Genomic DNA, 27,955 nt, shown 5'->3' on the forward strand with positions numbered 1-27,955 from the left:
TCTTCAAATAGCGACAGGAGCTTCCTGGAAAATTACCTTTTTTCTTTTTTTATTTTTATTTTTAGTACAAGTTAAAAGGGTTTGATATTTCTCGACATCTAATAAACAGCCACTTTCTCCTCATTTTTCCATCCACTGAAGTAGGAGTAATGAATGCATTTTATTACTGTCTTGAGAGAAGACAAAGTATCAAGGATCTAAAGCTTTATGCTTTCGTATATGGAAGCAGACGTGGAATAGGGGCAGGCATCTTCTTCCATTCCTACAGTCTGGCTGCTATGTGCCTGACAATCCCCATTTTCCATCCTGCCTCGAGAATGGCTGAAACCAGTTTGTGCTGTGTTGTTCTCCATTGAAAACGGAACAAAGCGAACAAGCGCCTTTGAGATTTCCCTGCAGTAGAGGATGCTAAATATATAAATACTTCAAGATCCAGAAAGTGCTGTCGTGATAGCCAATTAGGCTATCAGAAAAGAGCACTGGGAGAGAGTAGAAAGGAGGCAGGTTCAGAGAGGGGAAAATGGGTGTAGCTTTGACACAGCTTCCTTGACTTCACCACAGATGAGTTTCTTCATCCCTTTGTGCCTCAGCTCCCCACCTGCAAAGCAGAAACACTGGTTCACGTACGGCGTTTAAAAAGGCTGCATGTCCCTCTATGAATTTCCTTCATCAACCATTTCTCGGTAACAATTTCTCAATAAACAGTCACTCGGAGTGCACTTTGAGGCTTTTGTTAGCACCAAGCAGGATGTTTCGAGGAGGAGGAAGCTGCAGCGCACGCCGAGCCCCCTTCCCTGCCTGCAGCTCCCACCTCCCTTGGGAGAGAGAATTGGTGGGAAGAGAAGAATAGGAGCTCTCACAGCGAAGAAGGGTGAAGCAATTCTGCAGCAAAGGTTACTTTCTTTTCCTAAATGGAAATGTGTTTATGAGCTGAGAAAAATGATTTCTGGCAGCTCAGTTCAAGGAAAAAAAAAAAGAGAGAATAAAGGGATCAGGTGAAAAACAAGTGTTTAGAGTTACTAAAGGTCTGGAGAAGCCATAATCAATGAATACAAAGTTCAACCTCATTTCTTTCCCGAGGGCCTGGTGAATGAGGCTATCAGGGACTCCTTGCAGAGCTCGCAGACGTGGAGGTTCTGCCCCGCCGTGGAGGAGCACCAAGCTTTGGTGCTTGCTAAAGCTCCCTGGCTGCCATTCAGTGCAGCATCAAAAGGAGGCAAGGCCCTAAATCACAGTGTCACTTCGCTGCTAGCTCGGTGCCAGGTTCCACCCCAGGACTGGTTGCTTTCTTGTGTGATCCTTAAATCCGTAGTTTAAAGGCATTTAAGGTTCTGCCCTGTGCTGCCCTGCAGGTCAATTGCTGTGATGGAGCCTGGTTTTGGTTTAACTTCGGTATCCACCCTCCCCTGAGCCCCCGGGATGCTAACAAAGGTCCCTAAATAATGTACATGTGAGTGCTTTTAATAGCAATTGCTCCTGACTTGGGATGAGGCGTTGTATAGGATTTATTGTTACTATTCTGACAGAAATCAGACAACCCAGCTGAGGCCTGCAGTATAGGTGCTGAACCGCAGCAGGGAAGAGCCCGTTCTCTTTTAGGGTTGGTGTCCTCTCTTTCGTAGCACCACCTTGAATCTAATGAGTGCAGAAAGCTGCTGGCATCCTCCCTCTCCGCTTCACCCCCTTCTCGTGCCCAGCCCGAAGGAGGCAGGTGGCACTTCTGCCCGTGAGTGACACTTTTGGAGGCTGGAGAGACAGGTTACAAATGCACCAGCAGGCAGCTGGGGTGTGCTTCTTCATCTAGGAGCAGAATTGGTTGCGTGCAGGTGTAACGCTGGAGACAGGCACAGCAAGGAGAGGAATGACCCCCTGCCCTGCAAGCCAGCGGTTATCGGGGCAAATTTAGTGCTGTGCATCCTTCTCAGCACCGGTGTTTAGGGATCTGCCACCTGGTAACACAAAATACCTGGGAGAAAGGAGCGTGGACGTGCACCAGGACGTTTGTCATTGCAGTTAACTGCAGGGCTTGTGACCTGGTCTCCATTCACAGGAGAATTTTTGCTGCCAGGGAACCGCAGATCTGCTGGCTAAAGCTGCGGATTAGGCTAATAGGAGCTTAATGGGAAGTCAGGGGGGGAAAAGGAGCAGGAGGGCTGGGAAATTAGATCGTGCTCCCCAAGGCTTTGGTGCCAGGCTGGGCCCTGCAGAGCCAGCTCAGTGATGTGAGGCCGTGTGCTTGCCAGGGTGCCAAGGGATGGATTTGGTCCCAGACCAAAGCAGTGCTGTTGGGGCTGGGGGGAGGAGAACGGCGAGGAGAGGATGGAGATGGGGCAGGGATGACAGTTTGCACTGCTTCGCTGTCTCGGTTTGGGCTGTGATGAGGCAAAACGTGACGGCTGGGGGCCTGTGCAGGAAGGCAGCAGCCCTGCTGCTCGCTGAGTTCGGTGCCAGGCCTGGCGCTGCTCGCTGGGCCGTGCGTGTCTCACCCATGGTGTTCTGCTCTCGTTTTGCCTTGGGAAACAGCAATTCTAACTACGGCTTCATACGTGCTCCAGCCTCGATCACTATGGTTACTGGTGCTCCACCAGTGCTCCCGTGGACACCAGTCCTCCATCACATCAAGCTCTGCATCCAAAGAGTCACAAATGGCCAGCACAGACAAGGGTGATGCTGATTTTTTCCCCCCAAGTATTTTATGGGCCCAGGAGGATTAAGTGACTTGCCTGGGATCTTGCAGGGCTTAGTGGCAGAGCTGGGAATAAACCTAGACCTCCTGCTCCCCGTCCAGTACCTCCAGCTCCTTTTTCTTTGAGGAAACACCCGAGAGCTCAGGCTGATGCGCTGAGACGTGGGTGGGTTATCGAGCAGCCTGTCAGCCAGCTGCAGGCACGCGACCCAGCCCATGAAAACCCCTCCTCGTGTCTTAAAACCGACCTGACCTTGATCCACCAGCCCCGCTGCTGCAGGGGGTGCCGGGGAAGGCTCCGTTTCCGAGCCCAGCCTCCTCCTCCAACGCCGTCGCTTTCGTTAAACGGAGCGGTTAAACGCATCGCTCTGGATAAGCTTGGCAGGCTCCTGGAGGGACGGGGCCGTGGCGGCTCAGCTCCCTTCCCGGCTGCGTTGCAGTGACGTTTGTCAGGCCGGTGTCACCCGGGGCAGAGCCGTGGCTCCGCGCTGCTCTCCTGGCCGCCCTCCCACCACGGCCACGGGCTGCAGCTCCCCCGAGACGTCGGCCAGCGGCCTGTAGGACCAAGCTGACGTGTCAAGCTAAATAAGTTCAGAGGCTCCTCGTGCTTAATAATTCCGTGGGGTGACCTTGGAAGCCCCTGGCGGGAGGGCAGGAAGCTGTTCCAGCCTGACAAAGCAGGTTTTCTGGGTTGGCCGGCTAAAACAGCGTGTTTCTCCCCAGAGCAGCCTTGAATAACCCCTGTACTGTCTCCTTGAGTTAAGTCAGCCCAAGCAGCATCCCCCACTGCCTTGTCTCCATCCCACTGCCAGCGTTTTCCCTTTCACAGCGCTGCGCTCTCACCCGTGCTCCCCTCCAGCCAGGAGGTGCCCCAGGGTACGGCGAGGGACGTGCCCTGATTTTAGGAGGTGCCTGTCACTCTGAAGGACAGCTCTCTCGGGGTGACAGCCGTTCTCCTGCAAGTCCTCTGAGGCACTGTGCGGTCTGGAGCTTTTTTTTTTTTTATTATTATATTTTTTATTTCTCCTCTAAAACACTCCCTGAGCGAACTGAATACATAAGGAAGAACGTAGATGGTGAAGATTATCTGACGTTACCTTGTCTCCTTTATAATCCTGTATGCAGGGATGTGTTTGAATATTTAACAATAGATTAAATTATGTTTCCTTTTCTTTCTGTTAATGAGGTAACTAGAAAAAGCAGTACCTCTGTTGACAGTGCTAAATTGAGAAGGAACAGACAAATATCCAAGTACGTTTTTCCTTTTCCTTCATCTGTGGTCTTCATCACTGGATGACTCTTGCTAGTACATTCTGCTGCAGGAGTCATTTGGGAGGTCAGGGATGCTGACCTCGTTCCTCTGGTCCATTTCCTTTGGTGGGCAGCAACAGGAGTTTTATAGAGTAGCCCATGGCCTGGAAATTAGAGTTTATTATGTTTTGGGTGGATCTCTGTACCTCCCTCTTTCACCATCACCTTTCATAACCAGCCAAGGAGATTTCTGGCTCTGAGTAGTTATTTAATTGTGTCAGAAATCTTCAGAGGGGGACCATTAGAAGTATTTAAAATAAAAAAAAGGGAAGAAAAGTGATGCTATATAATCTTGAGTAAGCTCCATCTGTCATATCTGGCCTTTTACTGTTTTAATACTATTGATGATTCCAGGCAAATGTTGAATTTATCTGTGGTCTAATTAGCCAGTAACTTCAAATCCATCTCATTGTAGAAAGCAATAAACAGGTTCCACCCACTTAGCCATCGCTAAGTTAGCATCTGTCAGGAGACAGGACATTAAGATCTGAAGGTAAGAGACTGAGCAGAGCCACATGGCTCTTCAAAGGCCTTCAGATTCACAGGAACTGGGAAAGTTTTGCTAAAATCTGTGAAGAAATAGCAGGGGAAAAGCCCGAGCTAGGAGGCAGAATGGGAAAAAGCGTAAGGGGCACTTCTAGGCTGTCCTGGATCCTCATGCCTTCCTCCCAGCACCAAGCAGAACCCCGTATTTCTGCCTCCTGCGTGCAGTGCTCCCGTTCTCCAGGGCATTTGTCAGCTGCTCATTACCTGGAGCCTGAGATTGTGACGAGCACATCACATTACCTACATTATGCCTTGTCCTTTCAATTGAATTTTCTCTGATGTTCTCCTTTATTGGCAATAGGCGATGAAGTTATGGGATGCTGTCAAACCGGGGCTGTTTACCTGCCTGGTTAACCACTGCTGCCCTCCCCTCTCCAGCCTCCATCCCACCCCACACCGAACCTACAGCTTTCCCCATTGCCAGGTCCGGAGGCAGAGAAATCGGTGCCTAACCCGTTAAGGAACGAGCGTGATGCTGAGCCTCGCTGGCTGCGTTTGCTGCAAGCTCCGAGCACGCCTGAGTGCCACGCAGCAATGCGTTAAGCCGTGGTGATGTAACCACAGCTTCCAGCTCCACGCTTCGGGCTGCCGGGCACGGTTTCGGATCCGCTGCGTGCCCTTGGAAAAGGCACTCGGGTTCCGGGTTCAGGCTGAAGCGAGGAGGGTTCAGAAGTCACCTCACCCCCCCGATGCTTCGTCTTCCCGAGGCTAACCCTCACCAGGGAAGGGGAATGGCACTTTTTGGTGCACAGCAGAGTGCTGCCGTGGGATGCTAGCTGGGTATTGTCGTTGACAGCGATGCGTGGTGCGGGAAGGAGAAGGGAGCTGCGTGTTAGCTGCTTCTGCTTTGCGGCGGTTGGCTGCAGCGGCGATGCTTCCTGATTGTACCTGTGTCTATAAACAAATACAGTATTTCATGTAGCGGAGAGCATCCTTCACCTAATCAACACAGTAACGGGGAGATAATTACTGCAGCCGAAAGCTGTAACTCCCTCGGTTTATGGCTCTGGAGGGGTTCTGGGAGCAGAGGACAGCACAGGGCTCGTCGGCAGCCTGCCCGTGTGCCCCGTGAGTGAGGTCTGTCTTCCTGAAGCAGAACCAGCCTGAGAGCTCCGGGTGTCCTTCTCCCCCCTGGAAGTGAAATACCACGCTGTCCACAGATTAAGGAGCTGCCCGAAGAACGGCTTTAGCTGTGAGTAGGGAGTAAATGTGTTTTCCTGGCTTCTCTGGTGAATGTTAATGTTTCATCCCTCGAGCGGTGAGGTTTAGCAGAAGATCCTCCTGCGGGAGCCCTGTTCGAGTGCGCAGTAATAGAACTGATAGCCCAAGCATGAATGGAGGAATTTGTCAGAGGCTTTATTTGCAGTTTTGATGAAAATAAACAGAGGCGTGAAGTGTTTGGGAAAACATTCCGAATAGCTGCTTCCCAGCAGCTAACCCACAAACTGAGCGCTGTAGATGGGTGAGCACTATGGGAGGGACAGGGAGAGGGTTTTGAGGAGCTTTAAGGACAGTTTGCTTCCTGTCCTTCCACAACTTACTGTCGCACCATATCCACGTCTGGTCCGCAGAGCAGAAATCACGCTCTCTGTCCAAAGGGATGCACCTTTCCTGCTGCCTCCATTCGGCTTCTTTTGTTTGCTGAGATCTGGAAGAATTACTGCAAGGCAACAGCCCAGTGCCTCCATCCCAGCCTTGGAAGCGCCACGGTCACGGGCTTTGTGCTGCAGATCCCCAGCCTCGGGGACACTGGGGGAAAGGGACTCCCCTCCGTGGAAGCTGTCTCCTTTGCTTCTGTGAAGGCAGCATATGGAAATACAGCACAAAACTTAGGCCCTCAGCACTTCTTTAATCCTCTTCAACAACACAGGAGTCGTTCTTTATGCATCCCGTAATCAAATTTCTCTGGGTTTATCTGTCACTTGCAGACCTTCATCACCCTTACCTGGGAGCAGGGGGAGATATCCCAGTGACTTGTCACACCAACCATGTCCTATTGTTCCCATTTGTTTGCTGAGCGTGGGGGTGGAGAGGCATAAATATTAAAATCTACCTATTATATAGCCAGGCCTCCGTTGATAAATGATGTATAAAATCAATTTACAACCCAGGAATAAAAAGCATCCATGGAAGCGGTTGCTAGCTCCAGGTACTAGGAAATTATTCCTCCATAACTTGCTCTGACTGGAACTCATTACACACTCTGTCCACAGGATGATTTTGTTGTTAAAAACCGTCACTCAGAGCTTATTTATCCCCTCTCCTTGCAAAGGCTCTTGGAGCGCCTGTTGCCTGTGAAGCAAGGAGGTGCGTTGCTGTCCTGTCCCGGCGAGCGTTGGGCTGCTGGTCTCGCGTGCACCAGCACCTCGATGTGTGCAGGTGGGGATCCGATCAGTCAGGATGGGGAACTCTTGGAAGCTGGGATCCAGGAGGGCTAACAGCTGCACACTGACCTTCAGAGACACCCGTGTTCCCACTGCCTTCTGAAGGATCGAGCTGAAATTTAACCACTTTTTATCTATTGGGTCATGCTCGCAAAAGGGAAGCTATCTCCTGCCAAGGCACAGTCTGGAAAAAATGCTTTTCAGATTCTCCAGCTTTTGTCTGGGAGGCTGCTTTGCTGTGAGTTTTAGGGGAGACGTTTCCATTTTATGACGGAGGGACAGCAACACAAAGACTTCAGAAGTCTGAATTTGAAAAAAAGATCTTCCTCTTGCCCCCGTTATATAGCTGGGGGAGGCTGGGGTTGGCTATTTCCACAAACGTCCTGGGTATGCAACGCAGGGACAAAAAGAATCAATATAGTTTCTTGAAAGGTAGTTTGCCGCTAGGCCTACACTGTCTCAGTGCTGATGTTTTCTCATGGTTTTATAGGTCTAAACGATCCAACAAGGAACATTTTCCTGTCCGTCTCAAGTTGGACCTGCTGTCCAGCTGCATTGTACCTAGAGCTCTACTCTGCTCCCGGAGATACACAAAACAGAGGCATTGAAGTCAACTTAGCAAGCAAGGTGTTAATTTAGGCTCTCCCCCCTTTACGGGAACATCTACACGGGTAGGTGCAGACAGACATGAGCTCATTGCGCCCTTGTTCTGATCTGGCTGGACGCGAGCCAGCTCTGGTGTCTAGAAGCCATAGAGCTACTTTAGCTAATAAGGCCTTTTGAAAGACGAGGTGCGTGTGTTTGAGCACGGCGCAATGTCGGCGTGGTTATACGGCTTCCAGCCTCGCTGGAGATGAAAACCTTTCATAGTCCTTGGTCTGAAGCATTCTGCCAAATCCTCCTGAGATTTGCGAGGTTTGAATAAAAAGGGTAGAATGGGGCAAGCCAAAATGGGGGGAGAGGCAGCAGAGAAAAGTCAAACCTGGGGTATTTGGGGGAATGACTAATCTGGTACTTGGGCAACGACAAATCAGGGGCTCAACGTAGAATTTGTGCAAGTTACCACAGTTTCCTCCAAGGCAGGCCTTGTCAAATAGACCTGTTGTCCTTTTGACAGATGGCCAGCTCTGGCTGGTAGAGCAGCAGTGTTGGTGGCTTATCCTTGGTTTCCTCTAAGGCATTTGGCTTGGCATCGCCTGACATTTTGATTAAGAAAAACTTTCACGGGGTGGAATTAATAGGGCACGTTGTGGATGGATGAGAGCCTGGCTCAGCGATGGAGCTCAAAACGCAGTTGTTCAAGGAACAATATCAATAAACAGGGTTGTTTCAAGCAGGTTCTCCAGGGATGGATTATTTTGGTCCACAGCTATTCAATGCTTTTATTAATGATTTTGCTGATGATCCATGTCCTTTGCAGGGCTGGATTGCAGATGAGGTAAAGATTTGTGATGTTACACTACGACAGTAACTGTGTTATTTGTAAGGTGAATTGCATGGTTAAATGGTCTTAATCTAAAAAATTGCATTGCAGCACCTCAAAGCACTCAGTGCCTATAGGAACTGGGATCTCAAGGTTTGGGAGCTTGTGTGTTGCTGGATAGTGCTTTACCTGCTGTGCAGCACTGCTTCTACCACTGAAACATTACACAATATTCTGGTGTCAAAGCCTTTCCACAGCTCAAGGAACACAATTACACCCTGGTTCGATAGCATCCTGCTCATAGCAAAACTAATCCCCATCTCAGTGGGTGCAAACAAGGGGAGAACCCAGCTCCTGAATGAGATGTTCTCAAAGAGCAAACAGTTTCTGGGGCCAGACAGTGGAAATTCTGGTGCCTTTGCAGTCTTTGGCAGAAGTAGCACAGTCTGCGGTGTTTTTAGGGTCATTGTTGTGAATAGCTCGTGTCTGGGTTAGCTGGGTTTTATCTGGTGGCTGTGAGAAGAATGTTTCAGCAGCTCTCCAGCCAGTGGCAAAGCTAGTCGCCTTCACTTCTTGATTCATTGGTTTATTCTATTTAAAAAAAAAAAACCTCTCGTTAAATGTAGCAATAAAGTTCAGTGAATTAAAATCAATGCAGTCTCCTCCTCTCTGTGCCCTAGCTCTGGGGGATGGTTTTTGGAGCCCTAGGCAGAAATCTTTCAGATGAACACTGTTTTGTGCTGAGATACTGTTTGAATAGCCAAAGAAACCAGGGCAAGAGAAAAGGGGCTGAAAGCACAGATGAATGTAAGGCTTGTTGGCCATGGAGTAGTCTATCACCAGCCTGCCAGCACAGTGTGATGGCTGCATCCTTGGGCTAAATCTGTCCCGTTTCCCTGCTCTTCAGGGACCTCTGCGCACAGCAGGAGGGTTAAAAACACAGAAGTGACGTAAATTGAAATCCAGCCTCTCTGAGGGGTGCAGGCGGTCATAAAAGCTCCTCTGCTACTGTTGATCTTCCCTCTTTCAAGAGGCACAAGTGCAGGGAAAGCTCCTCCATGTTGCTTTCTTTCTCCTCTCCTCTAAGGCAGGGGTTCGTGGCATTCACCTTGTTAAAAAGCCATTCCGTTGTAAAACGATATCTCTTAATAACTATATTAATTTTAAATGCCAGAGATATAGTCATAAAATTTCCTTGTAGGTTGTAACAGCCGGCCAGCCCTTTATCCGGCATGCTGGCAAGCTTGAGACTTCTCCCAAGCCCCTTCCTCCGCCGGTACTGCAGATAACTGTAGGGAAATATTTTACGGCAAGCACTGTGTTTGAAAAGGTCAATGGCTGACGTTATTCACGAAGGGAGGAGGAGGAGGGAGAGGGATCTCCCATCCTCTCCTATATTAAGTTACTTCATTATTGCACCTCCTGTAAAGAAACACGGGAGAGAGGTTTTTCACGTGGTGCTGGATGCTTGGGAAAGGGCGATTTCAAAGTCACCTTAGCCTCTTCAGGGCATCTTCCACGTTTCCAGCAGCTTCCCACGAGCTTGGATTTGCAAGCTGAATGGAAAACCATTCACTGGTGGATTCCACCCCAACCCTGGACAACTTCTTCTGGGGCTTAGATCCCCTCACTATTACATAGCACTTCCACCGTCCAACCTAAATCAGCCTTGCTGCCATTTAAAAAAAAAAAAAAAGTGTGATATATTGAAATCATTCCTCCACTTTGCCAACTTACCTCTAGTAATACCTTACTATTTCTGCAAGACTTGTTTATTTTTTTTTTTTTATTTTTTATGGCAGCATGTACAACCAAGTCTGTTAGTTTCTTTATAAAAGAGGAAGATGTTAAGGACTGTTTTTTTCTGTCAATCTGGTGTCAGTTACCTGAATAAAAGTGGTTCAACCACCGTGACAAAGCACTCGGTCAGTCACCAACACTGAGCTTAGTCAGGCTTGGGGTGTAAAAGGCTTTTACAGGAGAAGGCCAGGAGGAGACCTGCAGCCGCCTCTTCCTTGTGCCAAGGGAATACATCATCAGAGAGCTACGGACACCACAGCCAGATAGACAGCCCAGGTGTGCTCCAGTTGTGTTGGACGGGAGGTAGGGGAAGAGTTGGCCTGAAATCAGCCCAAATATATGCCATGATCTCAGCCAGGAACGTCACGAACCTTAATAACCACTTACACTTCCCCAGTCTCCGCACGTTATGGGACTAACAGCGAGTGCTGTTTTTCTCATAGCTCACATTTGCTAACCTTGAATTTTCTAAGCTGGTCTGGAGCCAAAACTGTGGGTGATCCCGAGATCAGTTACATTTTCTGCAGCAGAGCTAAAAGAACATTAGGATCATGTACTCTGGCCTTCTGTGTAGCCATGGCAGGAAACACGTACCAATAATCCCTCCACATAGCCTGTAAGTTTTCCTTGAGTAAGAGAGCTTTGTGGTTATTTTTTAAGGTGAAGATGGGCAGACTTAACTGTGAAGACAGAGGGACCCGATCTACTGCATCCCCTAGGCCAACGGCTCCAATGGCTTATTGCGTTTTCTGCTGGGAAAATAAATAAATAAAACCTGTCCTATTTCCAGCCCGAATGGCTTCAGCTTCAGCTTTAAGCCACTAGTTTTTGTGATGCCTCTGTCTGCGAGATTAAAGAGACCTTTGCAGTCTGCGAGGTGGGTTAGAAAGGCCAGCAAAGCCATTCGCTCTGTCAACAGACAAATAAAGCCTGGCTTTGGTTTGAAGTTCAGCATCCCCGGGGCTCATGCTCATCGCTATAGGATCTGGACATCCTCCCCCAGGCGTTTATAAACTCGGGGCTCCTCGTTTCATTCAGGGGGGTCATCCAGCAGCCCGTATTTACACAGCCAACAAAAGGGGTATGTCAGCAGCAGAAAAGCACCGGGCCTTTTTCTCCGTCCTCCTCCCTCAGACAGGAGCACCGGTGAGAAGTGATACTCAGGTGTCAGGATTTTTGTGAGCATTGTCAGCTGCTCATGCCTAGAAAGCGAAGTTAATTGGAGGGCTTCAAAGTAGACTGACAGCTGGAGTATAATAGTGTCCTTTTTTTGCCCTGGCACAGCCTGTGGGTACTCACGGCTTTGCTATGAATTGCTCAGTCAAGTGCCTTTTGCTGACATCTTCCCCGTTTCACCTTGTATATTAAATCTCCAACTGCCAATTTACTGCCGAAAGACCAAAAGAGAAGGATGGGAACCACCTAATCGAGGACATGAGATTGTCAAGGTTCCTTGAAAGGCTGAGGCTGTCTCAGCTTAGGTCAGCTCGCGGTGGCACGTGGAGCGGTTTGCTAGACAAGGAGCCGGGTGCGGGGCTGCAGCCAGGTGCTGCTGGGCACGATTCAGGCTTCTGCTGAGCACACCTTCGCTTGGCGTACGGATGTGGGAATGGCACACAGCAGTGCTGTGTGCGGGCTCACATCAGAGCAGGAAGGCAGGCGGAAAAGAACAGGGCAAAATACACCCTTCGATCACAAGCGTCGGGTGCTTTGCGGTCAGCGTTTTGCTCAGTTGCAAGTTTGTGTTGGATCAACCCTGAAAACTGCGCCTAAAAAGCATCGCAGGCAAGCTTTAGGTGTTGCCTGGGTTGCTGACACCTGGCGAGGAGTTATCTTAACCTGCTGTTTGCTCTCATGCTAGTCTTCTGCTTGCTCCCTCGTTTAGTGCATGGCCTCAGTCTCAGCCTGGGCTTTCAACTGACAAAGACAAAATTACCTGGAATTCTTGTCAATACTTTTTCTTTGAGGCAAACCATCCCATTTCTTTATACCTGGTGTTCTGCAAGCACTCAGGCCCATGGGGCTGATGTCCGAGTCCCAAATCTGTCCTAAGTCTGCAACAGCATCGTGTGCTTTAGTGGTAGGTGAACAAAAGGCTTTAAGCACTCATGACTCCCTCAGTTAAATTGTGGGTAGGTGTAGCTCCTGCCTTCTGACACTAAAAGATAGAGATGAAATAAATAATTAAGAATGCTGGGAAAAGCTGGAACTGGAATCAACAGAGAGAGATCCAGTCAGTCTCTGGTACCCGGACTTTGAGAGAAGTCAATAGAGTGGTATCAAACTCCGTAAATTTTTTACAGGAGGTCTGACTGCTTTTAAAATTGTCCCTTTTGATCCCGAATGCCCGTTTGGATCACAACTAACAACTAAACGTTGTTCTGTTTCTGAACTCTGCCTGCTTCTCCCCCCTTATATTTCAATAACTTTACGCACGTACCTGAACATTCAGCTAATGCCTATTAAAAACGATGAGTGGCCAGTTTCTCCGCGTCATGGCAGAACAGACAGCCTCTGAAGCGAGGGGTCAGATGGAGGCAGAGAAGGGCCGCGCCACCACGCGTGCTCTGGCTGCCCTCCCGTGCCAGCCCCATGTGCTGCAGGAGCCGGAGCATCGTCCTGGGTGCTACCTTTGTGACAGGCGAGCCTGAGCGGCGGCTTTAATCCCAGCTGAGCTGACAGCAGGTCCTCTGACAGCCCAGGCAGCTGCTGGCGTCTGCCCTCCACCCCATCACCTGCGCTGCAAGTGGGGTGCTTGCTGTTCGTATTTTATGCTTCACATCTGCGTCTGACAAGGAGCCACGCCGATAACTGGCTTTATTTTCCTACCTGCAGCTCTGCTAGGGGGACTGCTGGGCTGATGGCTGAGCCTTTCAGCATCAATTCTGCTGCCTGGCTGGGTGAGGAGGCTGCTGGATGGCGGTGGCACTGCAGCGTGGGCCAGGCAGCTCTCTCAGGACCCATCTCTCTGCCCTCTATAGGCCCAGATGTCTGGGGCAGGCTTTCCAGACGAGTGTGCTGGTCTGCTGGGGGCTGTCTGGTCCAAAAAAGTCATGCAGAAAATGCTCACAAGCATCCCCTGCATGGTCCAACCTCTGGGCTGCATTCAAATTAGTGGCTTCGAGGCCAAAGCCTATCAATCACCCTGCATTTGTACCGTCTAGTCCTCTTCTCACAAATGGAATAGTTTCAGGGGTTTATCTTTCTGCCAGCCTCCTAAAATCTACGGGCTAGAACTTCATTGAACATAGCCGCGATCGTAACTGGAAAAAAAAAAAAAAGACTCATTTTCTAAATGTTTTTCACCATTGGATGCTTCATCTGAGTACTGAGATAAAGCCAGATGCCTCTCTGAGTCTCCTTGCCATTAACTTTCTCCACCTGTACGCTGACAGCAAACTGTCATTTCAGTCATCTGTCAGTTGTCATTCCAGCTGCCCTTCCTTGTACCTTTCCAAATGTACTATATTTTCCCTGCGATACGGAGACAAGGAGAAAGCTGAGGGGAGTTATGATAGAGGTTTACAGAACCACGAGGACAGCAGATAAGTTGAGCTGCTATTCATCAATTCCCCCAGCGCTAGAACTAGCCGAGCACTCATTGAAAATAGATCAGTTTAAAGCAGACAAAGGGAAGCGTTTTTTTATGCAGTGGGTTGTTACTTTTCAGAATTTGAGTGTAAGGCTCCATGGACTGCTTTGGTTGATCACCTCCCTTGCCCAGCTCCCTAGGCAAAATGCGGGGAGCGGAGTGGACACAGTGACAGTCTCTTCTCAGCAGTAATTCAGCCAGCAAAGACGATGAATTTCACAGGCTGGGCAAGCGAAGTGGAGCCGTGGCTGGCGCAGAACGGTGACTTTTCCACCTCATCAAGATCACCGGCTGGCTTGGAAGCCTTCTCCCTGGGTGCAGCGCTGAGGGCTCTGTGCGCTATATGGATGAGGAGCGAGGGGGTCGGTTTGTAACTGAGTCATAGCAGATTGTCTAGGCAGACCTCTCTGATGTGAAGGCTTCCATTTATTTGTATGCGTTCAGGCTGCTTTGACCAGAAGTTGAAGTGTCTGGGAAGGGAGAAGTAACAGAAGTGCCTCCCTATGGTGGTGGGGAAGTTGCACGTTCAGTGCAAAGCCTGAAGCTGCTGCTTCTGCTTTGGAGTGCAAGCTGTGGTAATGAAATTAAACTTATGGCCTCTTCTGGGAAGTAGGAGGCATCTCTTTAAAAGTAAATATGGGTAATCTCGGTGGTTTTAGGAAGAGGAGTCCTTTAAAGGCATCGTGGAGGTGAGCACTGCACTCCCCTGATGCTGCCTGCCCGAACCAGAATGAATGTGGGCTCTGCTGGTGCTGGCAAGCTTGGCTCTGCTCGTCTGCTCCCTGCTGTGGGTGGTGGGCAGGTGGGAGCTGAACCCATATGGCTTAGGCTGGGCCATCCTCCAGCACCCGGAGCAGGAGGCTCCGAGCTTGCACCAAGAAGTGGTTGCCTGCAGTGTTCCGGCTTCTGGCCCCCAGAAAAAGACACTTGGGGTCGAGCTGGTGTCTGGGAGCAGCCGAGGGCTTTCAGCCAGCTCAGGGGATGGGAAGGGCATCGCCTGGCTCTTATCTCCGATGGCTTTCTCAGGAGCCATCTCTTTCCCTCAGCTGAGGGCAGCAGGGTTATTTCTCTGAATGGTGCCTTGTGAGGAAGGAGGAGGAAAAAAAAAGCACTAAGTCAGATACAATAATTTTCAATCTGAGAGTTATTTAGACTTTGCGCGTCCTTTGTAAGACAGAGAAATCCTCAGTATAAGGTTTAATGGCTCAAGGGCCGAGAGGAGAAGGTAAATAATTCTTACGCTTGATATAGAGATGGTTTTCTCCTTGTTTGTCAGATATGATAGATGTCACCCACTGGTCGCCTATTGTTATTCTGTTGTTGCTTGTCACAGTCACACCTTCCATTGAATCCTATTCTTCTCTCTTTTTCCTCTCTTTCTCTCTTGGCACCCGGCTTGCAAGTAATTTATGTATGACAATATGAGACTAATTCTGTTATTATGTCAAAGGGAAATTGAATCTGGGGCTTTAGAGCTGCATCTGGGAGGAATCTTCAAATGAATCTGGAGTGCAGGAAAACTCCATGTTCGATTCATTCGCTTGTCACACTGCCTGCCAGATTAAGTCATTATGAAGGGCAGAGGAGGAGAAACGAAGGAAAAAAAACCACAGGAGTTAGACTGAGGAATGAAAGGGAAAGGAGGAGAGGACAGAAGAATGAAGACTGAAAATAAAAGGGACAAGCTGAGATGGCAAACACAGTAAACTGATATCAGTAACCATTCAGATAAACCTTCAAGTGCATGCTTAACATCAGGTGAAGCAAACGTTTGAGTAAAGCCCTGAGTAAAGGGCTTAGCTGGATTTTACTGTATCGGTGAAAATGGGAGCAGAAATGCGGGGGTTGATAGGAGAAGGGTCAGAGCAGATTTAGCAAGGCCTTGGCTGCTCTGCTGGAGGAGGGTTTCTTGCATTGCCTAGCAGGGCTGCAGCCATACAAGCAGTAGGGCCATCGTGGGTCTGTGTTCCATAACATTTCATTTAATGCTGGTCCTGCCATCGTTCACTGGCACCTGAGAGGTTTCTGCAACTTATGTTTTTCCCTTTTCAAAACCCTGAGAACCACAAAGACACATCCAATCCACAGCAATTTCCACCTCCCTTCCCATAAATACAGTTTAACGAGTCTTCCCTCCCTGGTGCCTTTTTGGCCCTTGGTCTCTCTGCTTGAGGCTGAAAAGGAGGAAGAGACGGTGGCAGAAAGAAGGATCTTGTCTGCGTAACAGGTGAGGGAGAGGCAAAGCCACCCAGCAGGTGCTGAGAGGTAGCTTTTGGTGTTTTAAAGCTGGAGGGAAGTGAGGCAGGTGAGACAGCAAGGTCTGAGCTAAGCAGCAAGCATAAAAGGTATTAGGATGTGGATCTCATGCCTGGAACCAAGGTATCTGAGTTGTGTTCCAAGTCTTTTCTAGGCTGAACCCAAAATAACTGATTTAACTAAGACTTTGAGTTTCCCTTGAAGGTATCCCAGCCCTGCTGAGGAGCTGGGCTTTAATGCTCCAGGGCCTTAATTGCCTACTTACAATTTGGAGAAGATAATGTTTTGTTTTTTCCATCCACACAGCCTGCCTTCTCTGCACACAGGCAGTGCTTCCACTTTATCTTTTCCGTGAGATCAAGATTTCTGCTGAGGAACAGTTGTAGCATAAAGCAGGGTAATCAGCAGGGAAATGTATTAGAGGGAAGATATGTAAGGCAGTTTCTACAGCAAGAAAAGGAGGATGCTGTATGTACCAAAAATGGGCTGACGTGGCTTCGGCTTTTCCCAGTGGCTGGAATACTAAAGGATATCTTCTGTCTCTTTTGCCAGGTAGCTTGTGCTACATTAAAACAACATGTTGAAGGAGCAAAACTCATCAATACCCTTTTATTCCCAGCGCTCAGCGAGCTGTACTTTGCTGTGCCTGAGCTGTAGCTACGAATAACATCCTTCTCGCTTTGGACCTTGGTATTAACGCGGTTCTGCGGCCTCCTTCGTGTTGCTCGGGCACAATTTGCATACCAGTGTGTGCGTGCACATGTGTGCATGCTTGATTACCTTGAGTTTGTTCATGATGCCTTTTTGCACAGCTTTGCCCCCCGTCTGCTGTAGAGTTGTGCTAATCCCGTGTGTGGAAGGATCGGCAGCTCCACCACCCTCCCACACCTCTCCCATTCACCAGCATCCATCACTTCAGTTCCTGGTGCTGCTTTACTATTAATTGGCTTGTGTAATCTCTGAGATTGTTATTTATTAATAGATCGTTCTGACTGTAGGAAAGTTCATTATTTAAAGCAGGAGAATGAGAGATCCAGAGGAACAGATGGATACATGGAAGTATCAGAAGAAGAGCTAGTTAAAATTCTAGGCATGTGCCGAGCTTTGACAAAGGATGGAAAACAGAATCAATCATCATTATCTAGGAGAAAAGCCATCAGTCTGTGTTAAAAATAAGCACTTTGTGTATTAAGCCCGTGATGCCAGACTTCCAAGAGTTTTGACTGGTAGCTGCAGACCCCGAGGTTAGACAGCTGACTGGGGAGCACTGCTGGGCGCACAGAACAGCAGAGGAAAAGGGAGGAAGAAATGTAAGCTGGAAAATGCAAAGAGTTGCTTTTGATGTCCGTCCAGTTCTGACTGGCTGTAGACAAGAGTATTCATTGATGGCTGTGTTAAAAAAGTCCCCCCTGAAATGCTAGTGCTGTTTAAAACTAGCGCGAGCCTTTCAGCTAGCGGTTAAGGGCTGCTTTGTGCATCAGCTGGGGAAAGCAGGCTGGGAAAAGACCCCTAATCTGTATCCTAATAAAAGAACTTCCCCGTTTGAACGATTTGATTTCCCACCAGGCTTCTCAGCTGTCTTGGCAAGGTGGATTCTCCGTGGAAACTCTGATAATCGCCTGCGAGTGCTGGGAAGGTGTCAACGCCGAATGCGGGGAAGCGTCGGGCAGAAGGAAGGGTTCGCTCGGGAGCTGAGAGGGACTGGTGAGTCAGCCAGGCCTTGAAGGTGGGTAAAGTGAGTCAGAGCCAGGCAGAATTGCTGTCACACTGAGTCGGTGACAAAGATGAGACAAGAATCTAGGACTTGAATCCTAGACAATTCTCCAAAGCCCAGCTTACGCCGGTTCTTTTTTTCACCGAATTTGTTGTTCTGGTACTTGCAAACGAAAGCTTTCCCCCGCAACAAATACAAAAATATTAAACATTATATCTCTGTTGGACCCCTGCATGTGAAAGCAAAGGTCAGTTCCGTTCTGAACTATTGCTAAAATGATTCTAATTGCCTTCAATTTCCCACAGGGGAATTTATCTGCCATTTGCAGGCCCTGAAATATTCAAATGCAACAGGCAAGCCAGCAAGCAGTGCTGCTCCGAGCTACCCCGCAGTAATTGGTTAATGGCAGAGCTGCTGGGTAGGAGGTAAACAGATCTGCTTTTTCTAAACCTGAAGCTTATGTCATGGCTGTTCCTCCAGACAAGGTTGTTTCTGGCTGCGTTCGGGATGCACTGAACCCTTTGTGTGTTTCTGGGCCCAGGCAAGGCACACCTGACATCTGTTTTTTTTTTTTTCTCCTCGCTTGGTGCTTGCCTGGACTCCGAAGCGTTTGTCCGTGCACAGAGAAACCAGAACCCAGACCCAATTTGTGTAATGATCTAAAGACCTTTTTCTGGAGAGAGAGAAAAAAAAAAAGAATTTCTTCTTCAGTTTCCTTCTAAACTTGGAGATTTCCTGGCATGTAACCTCTTAAACAGCAATGCTTTTCCCTCCCCCAGTGAGCACTGCTCCCTTGGAGCCATTTAGGGTTTTTAAACTCTCTCTGTTTCCTAAGCTGCTGCTCTTTGCTTCGCGAGGGCAACTGAAGATCATCTAATAACGTACAATTTCACTTTTCCTTTTCTCCCCCTCTCTTATTGAGCGCAGACAGATTGCTCTTAACCTACGCATCCCCTTCATACCTGGCTTCCTTTTTTATACCTGAAATGTCAGAAAGGGAGGAAATGAATAGTGCTTTGTGTTCTTAACATCTGCATCTTTTACAAGGAAGGGGCGGGGGAGAAGCTGTGTGCGAATTTTTTGTGAAGATCCTCGCAGATTTTCTGTAGGAATTAAGGTGACGGATTCAAGCCTGTCAGAGCCATCAACGCTTTTGGGAGACGTTTGGCAGAGCACAGCAGAAGAAAATGATAGCTGGACATGCGGGAGATGAATCCTGAAACAATTCATGTGATGTTTTCTTTTAGCCCTTGACTGGGGCAAAACCGTGGCTGCTTTCCATGAGTTTTGTTCGGTACAAACTTCGGGGCTTGTTTGTGCTTGGGATGGGGCAACAGAGAAATACCTATTAGATATGTAGAGGGTATTTTGCTACTGATGATATGAAAGGGCCTTGCTCTTTCCACAGACTAGATAAGAAGCTGGTAACAAAAGCTGAGTTGTAGGAGACGCTGTGTGTTCTCTACCAAAGGGTAGTTTTAAAGTGTCCTGGTGAAAGAGTAAAAAAAACCCAAACCAACCAAAGAAACAAAAACAAAACAAAACAAACAAAAAAGACGAATGCTAATCTGTCCTTCCATATTGTCTTATCCTAACATCTGAGAGCTAAGAAATTTATGACGACAAAAACACAGCTCTTTCAGTCCAATCTTGCTCAAGATTAACTGTAGTTCTAGATGCTGCCACCGCCTGTAGCATGAGCCTCCCTCTGCCCAGCCAGACCAACACAGGCCCCAAATAGCACTTGCTGGCAAAGATAGCCCAGCAGAAAGCAGATAAGTGGGTGTATCTGGGGGCTTGCATTAGTTTCGCAAGCTGTCTCCTGCTTCTGCTGTACCCCTCCTTGTGCACGACGGGGCTAAATGGGGGAGAGGAGCCGAGGGCGGTGCAGTTTGGGAGGTGACGTGACCTTATCAAGCCTCATGTCGAGGCTGTGGCCAAGCTAAAAAGAGCGCTGAGATGCGCACCCATCCCCTGGAGGAGGCTGTCTTTTCGGAGCTGGTTTCCATGGAGGTGGAGTGATGAGTTGAGTGGTGGAAGAGCTGGAGGTGGGCTCCGTCTCCCATCATCAGTTTCTCACCCAAGCAGGCTGGGGAGCTCAGCTTGCTCAGGGCTTCTTTTGCCCTTCAGAAGAGCCACCCTAGTAGGGGGAAAGTAGTATCTGCAACTGCTGCCAGTCCTTCAGAAAGGCAGTGGATCAACCCAAGTTCCCATCCATCCTTGGCTCATAAACCATTTGGAGCGTGGCCCTGAGAGACAGGACACTTCTCTTTAGCCTCCCCTCGAGGGGAATTTGAGTGGGATTGGTGGGGGTGATGGATGGTGGGTTTAGAAAACGAAGTCTGAGAGATCAATAGAAGAATATACAACCAATGCATCATGCAAGCTCTTCTTGTCTGTGCAGCACTAAATCAAAAATAATGAATGGCAGGCTTTTCAACCTTGGCACCTCCAGTCTTCCCCAGTGGAACAGCAGCCAGTGACTGATATGGATTATGCTGCTTTCTAGCATATTTCCTTTGCTTTCCTAATAGTCTTGGCATTGAATCATGATGTTCTGTTTTTAATATCCTTTCCTTCCTCCAGTGCTACCTACCTCTATCCCCATGTAATTTCCATCTTGCAGGCGCCTTGCCCATCTTACACTCCCTTTGCTCGTTGTGTGCCGAGGCAATCTATTGCAGGCTGGGTTCCTCTGGAGCTTGTGCTGGTTTATTTCTTAATTTCCAAGTGAGTTACTTCTCCCAGGGGCTCTGTTGCAGCCGTGAACAGTCAGGTGCATCAGGAGCTTTAAATTCCTCTCTGGTTGTGAGCCAGTTCCTGCCGGTGCTTGTCAGACCCGAGACTTGTGTGTGGAAGGGAAATGCACGGGCAAGTGAGGAGAGGACATTAAGGTGGCACAAGCTCGCAGCCTGGGCTCTGCACCACTGCTGCCCAAAGGGAGAGCAAATGACAGCCGAAGTTCCTCGGGAGTTAAAATTTTTGAATCAGAGCAGGAATTCACCAACGAGGCACGGAGATTGACTGCCCTCTTCTATCATCCCTCTTACCTTTGCAAGGTCATTTACACCATGAAAAGCAATTGCCTTATTTTATTGCGTTATATATTTGTAATAAACTCTCTTGGTAGCAGCTGAAGTGACACTGATCTAAGCACTGAAATTTTCCTGGATCAGATCTCGCTGCTTGCTCCGGTGGGAATATTTACATCCCTCCGTACAGCTCGGTTGGCCCAGCTGCAAATGACGAGCGCCTTGTTCTTGTGCTCTTGACGTAAATCAGCTGCAAGCTCTGCCCAGCCCCTAGACTTATGCCATTGCGACAAAAACACGTGAGGATATGGTCAGAACATTAGCTTGGCAAAAATCTCCCGAAGTTACTCCTAAAGATGGTGTAGATAAAGCTGCTTTGCTTTGTCTGGAAAGGGGATCGGTCATGTCAGAGCAGAAGAGGCCAGGAGCAAACTGCTAAAGGGCTTCGTAAACATCAGATTATGTGCCATGGAAAGCCAGGTCTAGGCTTGTGTTTAAATTAAAAAAATAAAAAATAAAAAAGCCTTGAGAACCATATGGGAAATTTCTATTGCATTACATCATGACTGCCCCGAAAGCAACAACAACATTATCATAGGCTTCTGGAAGGACAGAATTGAACAGCATCTTAAGAAACAAGTGCTCCAAAATTTTATTACTGGATGGGGACAATGAGAAAGGAAAAACCTCATTCAAAATCATGACAACAGCACACCCCTGGAGAGAATACTGAAAACACACATCCAAAAATAAACTCCAGCAAGTGAGAGAGAGAATAATAGAATTGTATCTTGATCTGGCTCTGAATGAGAACTTCTAGAAAGAAATAGGAGAGGCAGAAGATCTGTGTTATCTATCAAGTCAATTGATTGTTGTATCCAAAGCTTGGCTCAGTAATAAATGAGGATGCCACTCATCTGGGTTTCTGGTCTATTTAGAATATTTTTAGAACTCTTTACAAAAAATATTCTGATTAATCTCCTGAATTTTCCTTTGCTCACTGAGACTTAAAGCAACATTGGATGTAATTATCCTGTGACTGGAAGGGATGTAATGAAGGCAGATACAAATCCTTGTGACAGCTTAGAGCGGCAGTGAGAATATTTATCCATCTAGGAACTAAAAGGATGAGTGCTGTGTTAGTGCCTGAGCCTTTTTCATGCACAAAAAAAAAAAAAAAGGGATTTAGCTGCCAGTGTGGGCAAAGCTGTTTTTTTCTGTTTTGCAAACAGAGGAACCGAGGTGGAGTCGGAGCCCCAGAAAGATGCGATCATAGATCTGTCTCAGTCGGGCCTGGTGTGGTACCAAGAACTCAGATCTCTGCATCCTACCTTAGGGCTTCAAACCTTCCTCCTGATCCTCAGGCAGCCCAGGAGCTGGGTTTCTCAGCACGATAAAACCAGCTTTCCAGGGCCAGCAAGGTTTTGAAGGCTGTCTTTTTTGGGATGCTGAATCTTGAGGCTGGCTCTTGCACCAAGCAGGCTGGGTGCCTGAGCAGATGCCTCCTTCCCTCCCCATGTGCACCCAGCTGTTCCTGGCATGTGTCTCCCCCTCCTGACGCCCCGCTGCAGATGTCTGGACAGGGAGCTGGTGCCTGGCTGTCCCTTCTGCACGTCTCCTGCAGCGCCTTGCAGCCCGAAGAAGATAAATGTTTGTTAAGCCGCACCTGCTTGCTTGAATAATTCCCCACTAAAGGAGGCCACTTACCAGTAATTCATTACCAAACCTTTATTAGCATAAACAAGGCTGTGAGAAGTAAGCGTAGATTTCCCCGTTCCTTACAGTTTATCAGTTGTGGTTTCTATTAAGATTTACCAGTACATCTTCCCCTCTATTGCTTTCCCACATCTCAGCTCTGCAGCATAATCTTGTCATATTGTGGACATTTATATCTCTTTTCCTGGCTTGTTTTTATGCGGTAGACTAAAGAGGAAAAAAACAAAACAAAACAAAACAAAAAAAACCCAACAACTAACAAACCAAAACAGAGCTTTCTCATTTGGGGGAAAGCAAATGTGCAGCCTGCAGTCTGCTCAGCATCACCTGGCAGGAGGCACGCAGCTATTGCTCAGCATTTCTCCCCCAGCTCCGCAGTGTCTCTTCCTCCCACCCAGCCGAGGGCACTGGCTGAAGGGTGAAGGTTGGAGCCTTCAGTGCCACCAGGTAGCTCCAGCAGCCTGGGTGTTTATTTCCAGATAAAGCTTGTCGTAGCTGGGCCGACAGATAAGGTGTTCTTCCTCCCTGGAGCCGCTAGCTCTGGCCCTTTTGGTCTGCTGCATTAGAAACCTTTGAGGCTTTCTCTCTTTTCTTTGTGTGGCTGCTAGCAGTTTAGAGAAAAAAATAAGTGTGGTTTGCTGGTTAGAATTTGGCAAATCTATGCTAACAAGACAAACTAGACGTTCCCAACACCCATTTTGAGGTTCTCTTACCACGAAGTGTCGATAGTACATAAGGAGCGATCGCGGTCAGTGTTGATCTCCAGTAACGACTCTCTGCAGCTTGAGCCAAAAAGCCTTTGGCTTGTAAAGTTTGCAGAATGAGCATGGGAAGAGAGAAATGATGATTATTGTCCACTCAGTTTTGTTGTCACCTCTGGTTGCAGGCTCCTTCAGAGCTGCAGGTGTTTTGTCCTTGCCTGTTATCCTCGAGATATTCCTGGAAGCTATCTCATTTCTTTTGCAAAAGGTTTATTGGCACATCCCCTGCAGTCATTAGCGGGGATATAAGCAGCATCTAAGCTTTGTCCTGGCTCACAGTTCTGGCTTGCTGCAGTCATTCCTGAGATTTCCTACATGGAGGCATTCCTGCCTCCAAATCCTGTGCTGAAATCTCAGCAATGAATGGGTTTAAAGAGCTGCGATGAGCCATCCTGTGACAGGAGCTTGTAGCATCCGCTGTGAAGCTGCTGTCACACCTTATACCAGCCAGGATGTCGGGAGAATTGTCAGAAAAACTCAATCTTTGCATTTTTGTTTTTTCTTTCCAGTTTCTAACTTAAACCGCTGCTAAGAATACACGACGCTACTTGCTATCTAGAGCTGAGGAGGTTCCATACCAAAAGTGGTTTTCCATCTCTTGCTGCATACTTCTGAAGCCCTCGAAGTGCAAACAATTTCTGCTCTTTCTGTATGCATTGTACTCGTTCTTTGTGGAACACATTATGCAATGTACCTCTTCAGATTCTGCTCTCTTGTCACAGCAGTGAGTGATCTTAATAGAGGGAGATATTTTAAATGAGCGTTGCCTTAAACTTTTCATAGGGAAGGCAGCACGTGGGGAAAACAATGAAACTGTACCTAACGCAGTGATTCACTTTGATTTCATTTTTGAGCTTATAAACCAAAGAACCCATGTTTTGTAAGTAACGTGCGCAACAGACCAACTTCTCAGCTGGAGTAAGCTGGCAACATGCTAGGGTCACAGGAACGATGGGTTTTGCTATAGCTGAGAACGCCTTCTGATGTCAAGTAGAAGTACTTCAGTTTCCAGGGAATGCGATCCCGTCTGACTAACATGGAGGAGTCGAGTGAGCTGAAAGGCACTAATTGGTTCTCCCGTCAGGGGAAGACTCGTGCTTTCAGCTCTGTCCCAAGTTCAACGTCAAGCAGAGAAAAGAGCTGCAGCTCTGCGACCGATACCATGGGGCGAGCGGTGGCGCTTGTCTTATTCGTTTCTTTAACTGAAATTGTGCCTCAGTGAGCGCAGCCCCTCATCGGGATCAGGTGCTGCTTCGGAGTGCTTTGCATCTGGGGAGCACGAGGTCACTTTGGGGTCCCGGGTCACCAAGGGAAGTCTCTTCTAACCTGAGAAGCATCTTGCAGAGGAGGTGCTGGAAGCCCAGGGAGTGTTGGCTGCCCCTCTGCCTTCAGAAAAGGCGCACACCAAAGGAAAGAGGCAGTTGAGGACCCCCTGCTTTTAATTTAAAGATGGAGAAGTTGATGAATGAGTCTTTCCATGTGGTTTCTTGCTGATGGTGCGATGGGATGACTTTTTGTTTCAGCTGTTTCAACTCGCTGTGCTACACGGAAGGAGCTGTACTTCCCCTGTCTTGTCCAGTGTGCTCCTGACCTTGGAGGTTTGGGAGAATTGTCTGTCCCTGACTCACCTACTGCCTTAGGCCTGGGGGGTGCACAGCAGAAACGCCTCTCAGATCAGAAGGGAAGATCCAAAAAGACATTCGTCACCATGATTACATCAGTAGATTAGCGGGAAGCTGGGGAGGGTGGCACAGAAGAGTCCCCTTCCGACTGCAGACCCAGAGAAACAGGATTAGAAGGAAAAACTTGGGAGGGGAAGAAGAGGAACATTTTCCGTGGTATTTTCAGCCAAAGAGCTTGGTCTAATCCTTGGCCTCCCCTGAGGCTCTGCATGACCTTCAGCCAGTCGCTTCCTTACGCGCTAAGCAGGGTTTGATTGCGTCGATCACTTCAAGTCTCAGGATGGCAAACGCCACGCAAGAGCTAAGCGCTAATACAACTTTTAATCAAATGCAGCTACAGGTGCTTTACTGCAACCTTTATAGAAGCAGTCCCTCCCCGTGCCAGGGTCCTGTGGGAGGGAAACCTGCTGTCACCCCCCCGCCAGCCCAGGGCGGCTCAGCACCTCTCGGGATGAGGGAAAGCAAAGCCATTGCTCTTGTGACACCTGAGGCCAGATAACGCCTGGCACTGGCCGACTTCGCCTTGAATTTATATGTATTAATCTCTGTGAACCTCTTCAGTGACCTTTTGGAGAACAAACTTGCCAGCAGTCAGGGTGCTCCTGTCCCAGTCTGCAGCAGGAGAGCAAAGGTCTCCCAGAATGATTCTCTCGTGAATCATTCAGCTTTTTTTTTTTTGCTCTGGTCCAACACCAGACTGCGTACAACGCTAAAGAACCTGTTCATTGTGTAGGAGCAAAGGATTAAGTTTAGTGCCTGCAGAATTGTATGCAATTCCTCTCCCAAAGCCGTGCACTGCAGGGAATAGAGAAGATCATACCTTATGCTGACATCTTCCAAACTCACCAAGAGATACAGGGGCTGTTTTAGACTTGCTGAGACACCGTCAAGCAGTTTGGCTCTGCAAATGGGCTCTCAGGCTTTAAGGGCTCAGTTACTCGGGGTGACGTGAGCAGCATTTGTTCTCTGGAGGGATGACGAGGAGGGGAAGGTGGGTTCTGTCTCCCACAGCTGGGTGCCCACCACCAACTCACAAGATCCTCGGTTTTCCTCTCTATAGAACGGAGCCATAAATTTCCTGCTGTCTTTGGAAATCCTAGGATGAAATAGGGAAGCACAAATCAATGGTTATGGTGAAGAAGGGAAGGATATAGAGCAATATAATTGATATTCTCATTTCTCAGGCAAAATGATTTAGGGCTTTGTTTTTAAAGAGCATGGAGATTTATAAACTCACAAGGCCAGGCTGTCTTCTGGTGTAAATTGTCATTGCTATTTCAGTTAACATCAGCTGTGATTCTGGGCCATGGCTGAATTTCTGTAGCTTATTAATAGGATTCTGTTGACTGTTATCATTTGGTTTAAGCAACACTTTCTGTCTCATAGTCTACATATCTCGAAAGCCATTCTTCACCTGGGGCTGTGTTGATGAAACTGATTAGCAGAAGGGAGGGAGGAAGAAATGTGTTCGTGGTGAAAAGGGCAGTACATCAAGCTAAAATGCAGGAGAAATGCTGAGTTCACAGAACGCACCAGGAATTATTAACCTTTGCACAAATGCTGTGCTGCACGATGGTGGGGAATTTGCCTAAGCTGGACTTCAGCATCTCTCTGACACCCCTTGGCACACGGGGAAAATGCCGCAGCAGCGTTGATGGAGAGCCTGCTTTTTCCTCTTCCTTGACATCTTCATCCAGCTACTTCAGAGCACCTCTGCCTTAGTTCAGCCATGAAACAACACTTGGCTCTCCTTGAATCTTTGCCAGGTAATGTGTTAGAGGGGAATTTCTCTGCACAGCAGATTGCAGTAGGCATTTCCACTATGGACATGGATGCTTTGAGAGTCTGGAAAGAGTTTTCAGCCACACGTATGGATTCATCTGGAGGCACTGTAAGAGCATCCCAGTCTGCCTGTCGCAGCCCTGTGACAGGCTAACGTGGTCAGATCAGGGCGCGTCTGTACCCACGTGGGGAAAATTCAGCTTTGGCGACCTCCAAAGAAACCATTTTGGGGTTAGTTGTGCCCTTCTGCCCTTTTAGAAAGCAATGCATGTATCAGTTCTGGCATGGAAATGCCATCGTGAAACCAGAACGTGATCAGCTCCTTGGAGACGTGCACAATGAATAGTTTGAATCCTTTTGAAATAAAATGTTTTGGCTTCAAATGTTTTGTCTTTCCGAAAATAAATAAATAACGTTGCTTCCCTTCCTACCTCTTCCCCTGAAGCTGCATTATTTAGTAAATAAAGTAAAAACCTAGTTTGGGGAAGAAACAAATCCCTTGAAAATTAAATAACAGCTTAACAGGAAAGGTTGATTGATGTATTGTTTGACATCTAGGAGGTAGGCAGCTATCTAGATGTGGCGTGTCTGGCTAAATCGCTTTCAGTCTCTTTTCAGAACGCAGTGTTACCAAAGGTTACATGCTCGGGAAAATAAAGCATAATTGCTCTGCATCACCATCTAGAGAGCACAGTTAGAATTAAGCCTCTACATTCTTGCCAGTAAATGGTATAACATCACAATTTTGATGGGTATCCTTTCTGGTTTTAGTGCTATTTACTCTCTAAAGCAGCCCCTATTTATAATATATATTCTATTGCCACATCTGCTTTGTCCATATGGAAAAGAATTTTCCGTTTTTACTCCCCTTCCATATGGAGCAGGAGGCGGGCTTTTGGTGAATGTGGGCAGGTTAGAATGGGGATAAATAATAGGAAACACTTCCAGTGTCAGCCACCTTAGAAGCAAAATATTTTGGCCTGTTCCGGAGCTGGCCTTCTCCCAAAGGGAGCTGTGATCTACATCTCCGAAGCGCTTGAATATTGCCAGTGACAAAGCACGCCGCCGAGATGTGCGTTGTAATTCATATTGAATTCATATTGTGTCGTGCGTGGTTATATGTTGCTACAAGAATTAACGATGAAATGATGAATGCTGAGCTTTGTTCCGTCTCTCCAGGAAAATGCCTCTATTTGGCTAGGGTGCATTGTAGGATTACTTTTTGTTACCGAGGTGGAGTCCCGTGGGCCAAGGTTTCCCCTCTGACAGC

The 27,955-nt window shown here is 48.0% G+C and overlaps 1 long non-coding RNA gene across 2 annotated transcripts in view; it reads left to right on the forward strand.

Moving 5' to 3' along the window:
- LOC106039832 (uncharacterized) overlaps positions 1-27,955 on the forward strand; it is a 110,489-nt gene that overhangs the window by 51,535 nt on the left and 30,999 nt on the right. The window contains exons 2-3 of one of the 2 annotated variants that reach the window (XR_007163249.2): positions 17,565-17,724; positions 23,731-27,100. This is a non-coding gene — a long non-coding RNA (uncharacterized lncRNA). Of the gene's footprint in view, positions 1-17,564; positions 17,725-23,730; positions 27,101-27,955 lie in introns of those variants that run through there. The other variant, XR_010826180.1, reaches the window with a different exon arrangement.

This window comes from Anser cygnoides, chromosome 21 (assembly GCF_040182565.1).
Source record: "Anser cygnoides isolate HZ-2024a breed goose chromosome 21, Taihu_goose_T2T_genome, whole genome shotgun sequence".
NCBI lineage: Eukaryota > Metazoa > Chordata > Aves > Anseriformes > Anatidae > Anser > Anser cygnoides.